A 10,840-nucleotide genomic window follows, 5' to 3' on the forward strand; every position below is an offset into this window, starting at 1 on the left:
CATTGAGGAGGTTTGTTGATCTTCCCAACATTTTTTCATCTCCTCTTCATATTTTTCAATCACAGATTCAATTGTTGAGAGTTTTTGGGTCAGGGAAGTTTGTGAGAGTTGTAAGTCTTCATGTTCCCTTGTCATCTCAAGTGCAGATTCATTTTCAACTACCTCAATCTTTATTGAAAGTTCACTTGATACAGTAGCCTCCTCATCTTGCTCTTTCACTTTATCCTTCACATCCATCAATTGGTCTTCATTTTCCTTGCTTAGTAGTTCTAAGCATTTCTCTGTGTCCTCCAATTGCTCATCCGTCTCCTGAGAAAGGATTTCTTGTTCTCTCCAGGATTGTTGTTGTTTCTCCACAAGTCTGTTGAACCTGGACTCAAGCATTGAGAACCTTGAGTGGTTCATGGAAGTTTGTGTGGGTGGTGAGTTTTGAAAGGGGCTTTCTGTTGAAGCATGGTCAAGTGGTGATATCTTTGGATGAATATCATATGGAGCATTAGAATTCCCTTCCAAGCCACCATTAGAATCATGACTTGCACCATTTTGTGGTGGAGAGAAATATCCCATATGGTTTTCTTGATCATTTTGTGTCTCTGAAGCAAATCTCCATGAATTGGAGTGCTCAGAATGTGTATTCTCTTGGTGATATTTCCAGCCACCATTAGAGATTGGTGATGGTGGGTGATATCCCATAAAATTTTGTTTGACCAAAAGATAAGTTGAACTCCATTTGTATTTTGTAAACATTGATGGTGTGAAAAATGATCCAACACGAAACTCACCGGCAAGTGTACCGGATCGCATCAAGTAGTAATAACTCACATGAGTGAGGTCGATCCCACAGGGATTGAAGGATTGAGCAATTTTTATTTAGTGGTTGATTTAGCCAAGCGAATCAAGTATTGGTTGAGTGGTTTATAATTGACTGAAGCTAAATTGCATGAATTGTAAAGGGAGAGGGAAGAATTGCAGTAAATTAAAGAGAACAGAAAATAAAAGTGCTGAATCTTAAAGAACAAGTAATGTAAATTGCAGAAACTTAGATTGCAAGAAATTTAAATGGCTGAATCTTAAAGTGAAAGAAATGTAAATTGCTTGAATTATAAAAGGAATTGGGAATTGGGATTGCAGAATTTAAACAAGAGCAAGTAAATTGCATTAAACAGAAGAGTAGAAGGTGAATTGAAGTAAAGTAGATCTAAACAGAAAAGTAAAAATGCTTGAGAAATTAAAACAGAAAGTGATGCTTAATTTGTAGCAATTAAAAAGATGTTGAAGATCTCAGGAGTGGAAGAGACTAGAGAACAAGTCTAGATCTCAAATCCTTCCTTGATCCAACAAGAGCAATTGCAAAAGGAAATGAAAAGTAAGTTGCAGAAGTAAATTGCAGAAGAGTAGAAGAAGATGCAGTAAACAGGAATTGAAATTCAATTGTGCAGAAGAAGTAAACAAGAGATCTCAAGGTGAGATTGAAATAGAAGTTCTTCAATTCTTCACCCAAGATCAAAAGCAAGAAAATTAAAAAGTGCTCAAGCAAGAACAAGGAAGAAGAGAGATCAATTCCCCTTCCCAATTCTCTAAGATCTAAATTCGAAAGTACAAGCTCAAAATGAAAATGAAAGTTCAAAGAAAAATCAAAGTAAAGTCTAGAGGTCAAAAGTCCTAATTAAATCAAACTAACTCCTATTTATACACTTTCTATTCTTGGATTTTAGAATTTGGGTCGGCTTTTTAATTTGGTGAAGATTTGAATTTAATTGGATTTTTGATTGAATTTTCAGCCCATGTGAAAATTGCTCCCAGGAGGATGCTCAGCTCAAGTGGGGAGCAGAGCATTGGAGCTTATGTTGGAGATCCCTTGTAGCGTGCTAGGCTGGGAGAGGCACCAGGGGAATGCTCTGCTCACAAGGGGAGTTGAGCATTGGCTTGGTGTGGGGGTTGTCTTGCGCGCTCCTTGCTTCCCTGGACCGTGTCAATTGCGCGCCTCATGCTCCCTTAGCCCGTGTCAATGTTGCTTGTGTGTGCCAAGGAGTAGCGCTCTGCTCTCCTTGTGAGCTGAGCATTGGAGCTTCCAAGGAGAGGTCCTTGGTTCGAAACTTGTTGAATGCATGCGCTGACTCTTTCTCTTGGTGAAGGAAGTGGCGCCTTGCTCCTTGCTTCCTCAAGGTGTTGAGTTCGAACCTTGGGGGTGGCATTTGGCAAATTTTTGGCTTGTTTTCTTTGTGAGTAACGCTCCCCTCCTTCCCTTGGGTCATGGGTTCAAACCTTGGAGCAAGCATTGGCAACTTATTTCCTTTGATTTATTTCTTGTGAGAGCCCGATAATGCTCCCTTGGAGAGCTGAGCATTGTTTCTCCTTTCCTTGTTTCTTGATTCTCAAATTGTGCTCAGCTCACAAGGGGAGCAGAGCATTGAAGCATTGCCTCCTTGGTTCATTGTTGTGTTCCTTTGGAGAGTACTGAGCTCTTGGGGAGAGCATTGTGGCTTCCCTCCTTCCATGTGCCACGCTTCTCACTTTTCTTTGCCACACTCTTTTCTTCCTTGGGCCACGTTTCTTAAGCCACGCTTTCTTCTTTTCTTCTTTTCTTCACCTACAATTAATCAAAACAACCAATCGAAGTATCACCAAATTCACAAGGTTTATAAATCTTTAAAAATCAATTAAATTTAGCTTAAATCTCATGATTTAGCATCAATTAAATGGTGGTTGTTTGATTCAAAGAAACCATGCATTTCCATTCCAAATTACTTACTTAGAATGCAAGAAAGTGCATAAAACCAAATAAAAACAAAGAAAAAGACTAGTAAAACTAGGCTAAGATGACTTGTCATCATAACACCAAACTTAAAACTTGCTTGTCCCCAAGCAAGCACTAATCATAAGAGAAAATAGAATGAAATAGAATAGTACATATGTCCTTATTAAGCAAATAGTTGAATTTGGTTTATGGGGTTTTATGCAGATCAAAAGTAGCTCAATTATTACTTGCTGTCAGAATAAACAATGTTTCCTTAAGGGTTCACCAAGGTTGCTGCTACAATGCCTTACATTTTTGCTTATTTCCCTTGTTAATTTTTTTCTTTCTTTTGCTTATAGAGCTTATTACTCATTGAAGGCTTGGTGGCAAATGTTGCAGTGGCCTTTGGCTTAATTTTCACTCAACATTTCTTCACCACAGACACATGGCTCACCTTTTTCCTCCTAGGATCATTGATGCCCAGCATCTCTTTGGATAACTAAGTGTTTTATAGCTAGGTTGCACTTTATTGTGGACTTTCAGTTGGCAATCCCAAATCAGTTGATCTAAGTGGCCAAGTTTTGAAATACTCCTTAGAACTTACTTGTCCAAGCATATCCCAGTACAAAAACACCACAACCATGTGTCTTAGGGTCCAAGCTACTGGTGTCTAGCCTTATTGTTTGTTTCTTTGCCACTTTCTTTGGATTTTTCCATTTCTTTTTCTTTCTGTTTTGTTTTATTTGCAAGGGACTTTCATTAATTGAAGGATCATAGCAGCAAACTAGCTTAAGCTTCAAGTAACAAGTCATTTTTGCAGCATTTATTCTATGAGCTATCAATTAAATCAAACACATACCACCACTATCTTTCATTCTAACTTTTGCAACATTGAACAACTACTTTTTCTAAATTAAACATCTCTCTTTTATTCAAACAGCAAGGGGACAAAGCAAAATACTAAAGCTAATGAATGATGACAAGATTCTAATGCAAGTAATCTATTAAAGCATTAAAATGTAAAATATAAAGGCATTAAAAGGCTAAACATAAAAGCATTGAAGGTATGTCATGTCTCAGACATACATCTTTCTTATTTAAATAAACATAAGAAAGAACTTTACCACCTCTATTTGTCAGGCATTTCCATTCTGCTGGATTCTCCCCTCTTCTTTTTCCTCGTCTTTGTATAATCTTGCACTTCTTCGCCAGGGCATCTTCTGTCCCAGACAGAGTCTAGCAAGCCCAAGAGTCCAACATCCTCCAATCTGTTTTGTATACGTGTTGAGTATCTATCTGTTCTTGTTCTCTGCTGGTTTACTAATTCAGGGCACATCCCAAATGGTTTAATCTGTGGATTTATTGCTGGCATGCTGTGAGTTAAGTAATCCAGCTTGGCTTGGGTATCTTCATCATATTCTATCCTATCCATGTGCCTACACTCTCCAATGGTATGATGTATGTTCTTCCATTGATACAAATTGTGAGTGTACTCCCCATATTTGGCTTGAGTCAAGAACATTTTGTCGTGGAATTCTTTGAGATTTGTTGTTTGCTCTCTTTGCCCCTCAAGAATCTTTGTTTGAAATTCTTGTTGTTGGGCCATCATTTGTTGCTGCCAGCTCTCTTGTCTCTCCTCCATTTTGTGCTGCCAAGCTTCGTTTTGCTCCCTATCTCTCAAATATTGCTCCTGTTGCCTTGAATACTGTTCTTGTGCTATCACATTTTGTTGTGATATTTCCTCAAGAGCCCTTTGGAGTTGACTCATATCTATGGCACTGTGAGCTTGTTCTTCCCCTTCTTCTGATCTTCTTCTTCTTTGGGGTCTTTCTTCTTGATCATCTGATGACAAGTCATCCTAGCCTATTTTAACTAGTCTTTTTCTTTTGTTTTCATTAGAATTATGCACTTTCTTGAGCTACAAGCAAGCTAATTGAGTAGATTTTCATGTTTCCCTTGATTGAATCAACCATATATGAATTCATGCCATTTCATGAGGTTTTATGCTATATTTGTTGCATATTATGAAAGAATGAATATCTCATGATTTTGAGCATAGCTTTGATGTGTTTGGTTGATTAATGATAGGTGAAGAAAGCTTGGAGAAAGGTTGAAGCAAGAAGGAATGGCTAGGAGTGAAGAGAGGACAATGGAATAAGTGAAATTGAACCAGGAAGCAAAAAGCTGGACCTAAAGTTAGCATCAAACTTTTGCACAAACTTTTGGTTGAAAAGTTAGCCCCAACGTTAGTCCCCTAACTTGGAGGCTAACGTTGGAACTTGAAAATTCTCCCCTGGGCTCCAAAAGTTTGCGCCAACGTTAGCCCCCTAACATTGAGGCTAACGTTGGCACATGAATTTCTCCCCTGGGCACCAAAAGTTTGCGCCAACGTTAGCCCCCTAACTTGGAGGCTAACGTTGGCATGAGAAACTCCTCCCTGGCTACCTAACATTTGCGCCAACGTTAGACCCCTAACTTGGAGGCTAACGTTGGCACATGAAAATATAAGGGAGAGGAGCAAAAGTTTGCGCCAACGTTAGACCCCTAACTTGGAGGCTAACGTTGGCGCATGAGTGCACTAGAAAGGGCCAACGTTGGAGCCAAAGTGAGACCCCTAACTTTGGCACCAACGTTGGTATCAGCAAAATATGCTAGCTGATATGAAAAGTTGGAGCCAAAGTTAGACCCCTAACTTTGGCTCAAACTTTTGGTCCAACTTTAGCAAAACTCCAAACCGGTTCAATTGGTTCACTTCGGTTCTTCTCCAAACTTCAAGAGCAATCAACCAAGGCCTCTTTCAACCCAATTCCACCAAGAGCAAAGGCCCAACTCAAGGCTTGAAGATCATTTTTGAAAGTGTATAAATAGGATAGAATTCAAGTTCTTCGAGAGCTTTTTCCGGAAGAGTTTTTCTTTGGAATTTTCATAGCTTTTGGCATAGAGTGATCTTTAATTTCTTTGTTTTCATTGCTTTCAATTTCAATTACACTTGTCTTGGATCTTGGATTGGAGAATTGAAGAAATTCTGTTTCAATCTCAATCTTGGATCTCTCTGTTTCTTTACTGTTAATTGAATTTCAATTCTGGTTAATTGCTCTTCATCTATTCTCTTTGCAATTTACAATTCCCTTGCAATTGTTCTTATTGGATCTAGGAAGGCATTGAGATCTAGACTTAGTTTTCTAGTCTCTGGGTCCTGAGATCCACATCTCCAATTTACATTCTGTTTCTTGCTTTCCATGTTTATTTACTTTTCTGCTATAAGATCCGATCCAATCCCAATTCCCTTTTACTCTTCTGTTTGATGCAATTTAACTTTTCCTTGTTTAACTTCTGCAAATCCACGTCCCAATCCCCTTTACATTTCAAGCAATTTACATTCCTTGCACTTTAAGATTCCGCAATTTACATTTCTTGCACTTTAAGTTTCTGCCATTTAATTTCTTGTTCCTTAAGATTCAGCAATTTAATTTCCTGCTCTCTTTACTTTCATGCAATTTACATTCTGCAAATCACAAATCACCCAACCAACACTCGATTCGCTTGACTAAATCAACCACTAAACTAAAATTGCTCAATCCTTCAATCCCTGTGGGATCGACCTCACTCCCGTGAGTTTTTATTACTTGATGCGACCCGGTACACTTGCCGGTTAGATTGGTGTGTTTTGGGAGAAATTTATTTTTCCTCCAAAATACTCATCAAGTTTTTGGCGCCGTTGCCGGGGATTGATTAGATTGACAATAATAAAGTGAGGTGGTGATCTAGATCAAGCACTTTGTCATTAATTTTGATTAACCCACTAACTGTTTGATTTTTTGCTTAAACTAACTAACACTTCAATCTGGCAGTAAATTGAAGTGTCACTGATTTTGTGCATTTCTCATGTTCTGCTTGTATGTCAGGTACAAGAAGAACCATACCCAATTTTCATGAACAAGATGAAAGAACTCTCAGGAGGTTAAGAAGAGCTGAAAGAGGGAAAAATATTATTGGAGAAGAGGAATCAGACGAAGAATTCCAAGAGATGGAGGAACATTTAACCAATCCACCAGGTGGAGAAGACAACAACAATGGCAACCCACCCCAGAGGAGAGTTTTGGCTTCCTACACCTTTGAAAATCCTAGACATTGTGGGAGCAGCATCTTGGCTCCAAATGTCAATGCTAACAATTTTGAACTCAAGCCACAACTCATCACTTTGGTTCAGAACAATTGCTCTTTTGGTGGAGGACCACTTGAGGACCCACACCAACATTTATCCACTTTCTTGAGGATATGCAACACTGTCAAAACTAATGGAGTGCCCCCTGACAGTTACAAGCTGATGCTATTCCCATTTTCTCTCAGGGACAAGGCCACTCAATGGTTAGAATCTTTTCCAAGGGACAGCATCAACAACTGGGATGATTTGGTAACTAAGTTCCTTGCAAAATTTTATCCACCTCAGAGGATTATAAGGTTAAAGGCTGAGGTTCAAACATTTACACAAATGGAGGCCGAACCCATCTATGAGGCATGGGAGAGGTACAAGGCTCTGATAAGGAAATGTCCCCCTGCCATGTTTAATGAGTGGGAGAAGCTTCAAAACTTCTATGAAGGCTTGACACTGAAATCCCAGGAAGCTTTGGATCATTCAGCTGGAGGTTCCTTGCAACTCATGAAAACTGCAGAAGAAGCTCAAGAACTCATTGATATGGTGTCCAACAACCAGTATTTCTTTGCTCATCAAAGAGGCCGCCAACCATCACAGAGGAGAGGAGTAATGGAGCTAGAAGGAGTGGATTCAATCCTGGCTCAAAACAAGATGATGCAGCAGCAAATTCAGCAACAATTTGAGCAAATGGCCAAGAGGATTGATAGTCTCCAAGTTGCAGCAGTCAACACTAGCCAACCATCAACCACATGGGGACAGAGTGAAGAAACTCAAGAAGAACAACAACAAGAGCAAGTACAGTATATGCACAACCAAGGACCAAATGAAGTGTATGGTGATACATACAATCCATCCTGGAAGAACCACCCAAACCTCAGATGGGGAGATAACCATACCCAAAACCAACAACCATGGCAGAGGAACTCAAACCAACACAACCCAAGAAGCAACCAAAACCACAACCAGCAGCAGACTAGCCAAAACTCCTACAGAAAACCTCAAAACAACTACCCCAACCTCAACCAATACCAATCTAATAACCAACCCACCAACCAAAATGCCTACCATCCACCACCCACATCTCATAACCCACCTCAAGTATCACCTGAAGCACAAAGAATCACTCACTTGGAGGCCATGATAGACAAAATATTGAAACACCAGGAAATGGTAACCAAGAATCAGGAAGCCTCCCTGAAGAGCCTAGAAAGACAGATGGGGCAACTCTCCAAGCAAGTATCTGTTGAGAGACCTTCAAACTCACTGCCCAGTGACACAATTCCAAATCCCAAGGAGGAATGCAAGGCAATACAATTAAGGAGTGGGAGAACATTGATAAGCAACAATGACACTACAAGGAAGCAAGCAGAGAACATCAAAGAACCAACGGAGGATGAGAAGCAAACAAAGGCAGATGAGGCTAAGGAGCAAGTTGTGATGCCAAACAAAAGCACTGAGAAACTTAAAGAGAAGAACAACCAGCCACATAGCTCAAAAGAAGTAGCTCAGGGACAGCAGAGCATCACACGTCCACTGCCATATCCCCAGAGGTTCAACAAAGAGGTTAAAGACCAGCATTTTCACAAATTCCTTGAGATTTTTAAGAAGCTGGAAATCAATATTCCCTTGGCTGAAGCACTTGAGCAAATGCCTCTATATTCCAAATTTCTGAAGGATCTTATCAACAAGAAAAGAAGTTGGCTTGAAAGGGAAACCATATTACTCACCGAGGAATGCAGTGCTGTGATCCAACGGGGTATTCCACCAAAACTTAAGGATCCGGGAAGCTTTGTAGTCTCATGCACTATTGGCAAGATAATTCTCAACAAGGCTCTTTGTGACCTGGGTGCCAGCATCAATTTAATGCCTCTCTCAATGATGAGAAAACTTGCCATAGAAGAGCTTAAACCCACCAGGATGTCACTATTCATGGCTGACAGATCAATCAAGACACCCAATGGAATTGTGGAGAATCTGTTGGTAAAGGTTGGGGAGTTTATTTTCCCAGCAGATTTTGTAATTTTGGACACTGAAGAAGAAGGAAACGAATCAATCATTCTGGGAAGGCCATTTCTACACACAGCAAGGGCCATCATTGATGTAGAAAAAGGAGAAATGACCTTCAGGGTCCATAATGAACAAATGATCATAAATGTGTTCAAATCAATGCAAAATGCTCCTGAGCAAGAGGATTACGTAAGAGTGGATATGATAGACAGTTTGGTGGAAGAAACATTGGAAGAAAATTTTCAAGAGCAAGAAGGAAATCAAGGGGCAACAGAGGAACGAGTGGCTGAGACCTCTACTGAGCAAGATGAAAGGCAAGGTAAGAAGGAAGATGTACGAAGACAAGAACTGAAACCTTTACCCGTCCATCTCAAATATGCATTCCTTGGCACATCGGAGAGCTTCCCAGTAATCATTAATTCATCCCTGACAAAGAAGGAAGAAGGAGAACTTCTTAACGTACTCAGAGCTCACAAAGATGCTTTAGGGTGGACCATTGATGACCTGAAGGGAATCAGCCCTGCAGTATGTATGCATAAGATCCTCTTGGAAAATAATTCCAAACCAGTGGTTCAACTGCAAAGAAGATTAAATCCCACAATGAAGGAAGTGGTCCAGAAGGAAGTAATGAAGTTGTGGAATGCAGGGATAATCTTCCCAATATCTGACAGCCCATGGGTGAGTCCGGTTCAAGTGGTACCAAAGAAGGGAGGAATGACTGTCATCACTAATGAGAAGAATGAGTTGATCCCTACTAGAACAGTGACTGGGTGGAGGATGTGCATAGACTATAAAAGATTGAATGATGCCACCCGGAAGGATCATTTCCCTCTCCCATTCATTGATCAGATGCTGGAAAGGTTAGCCGGCCATGCCTATTACTGCTTTTTGGACGGATATTCTGGGTATAATCAAATCGTGGTGGACCCCAAGGACCAAGAGAAAACTGCCTTTACATGTCCATTTGGAGTTTTTGCATATCGGAGGATGCCCTTTGGACTCTGCAACGCCCCTGCCACATTTCAAAGGTGTATGCTCTCCATTTTCTCTGATATGGTCGAAAAATTTTTAGAAGTTTTCATGGATGACTTCTCTGTTTTTGGTGATAATTTCAATGCTTGCCTAACCCATTTAACCCTTGTCTTGAAACGGTGCCAAGAAACTAATTTGGTTTTAAACTGGGAGAAATGCCATTTCATGGTACCCGAAGGGATTGTTCTTGGCCATAAAGTTTCAAAAAAGGGGATAGAGGTTGATAAGGCAAAGGTTGAGATCATAGAAAAACTCCCTCCACCAATTAATGTGAAATCTGTTAGAAGTTTCTTGGGGCATGCCGGATTTTACAGAAGGTTTATCAAGGACTTTTCAAAAATAGCCAAACCTTTGAGTAATCTGTTAATGCTTGATAACCCTTTTGTTTTCGATGAAAACTGCCAGCATGCCTTTGAAACTTTAAAAATGAGACTCACAACAGCACCAATCATCACACCGTCAGATTGGGAATTACCTTTTGAACTCATGTGTGATGCAAGTGATCTTGCAATTGGTGCTGTACTTGGGCAAAAGAAGGGAAATTTGCATCATGTCATATATTATGCAAGTAAAGTGTTGAATGAGGCCCAAAGAAATTACACCACAACAGAAAAAGAGTTGCTAGCTGTAGTCTATGCATTTGATAAGTTTAGATCATATCTGATAGGATCCAAAGTTGTGGTTTACACTGATCATGCTGCACTTAAGTATTTGATGTCAAAGCAGGATGCTAAACCAAGACTCATCAGGTGGATACTGCTCCTACAAGAATTTGACATTGAGATAAGAGATAGGAAGGGCACTGAAAATCAGGTCGCTGATCATCTGTCGAGGCTACCACATGAAACAAGTCAAAAAGCATCCCAGCCCATAAATGAAAGCTTCCCAGATGAGCACCTTCTGCAGAT

This window comes from Arachis ipaensis, chromosome B5 (genome assembly GCF_059453495.1).
Source record: "Arachis ipaensis isolate K30076 ecotype BB chromosome B5, ASM5945349v1, whole genome shotgun sequence".
Classification (NCBI taxonomy): domain Eukaryota; kingdom Viridiplantae; phylum Streptophyta; class Magnoliopsida; order Fabales; family Fabaceae; genus Arachis; species Arachis ipaensis.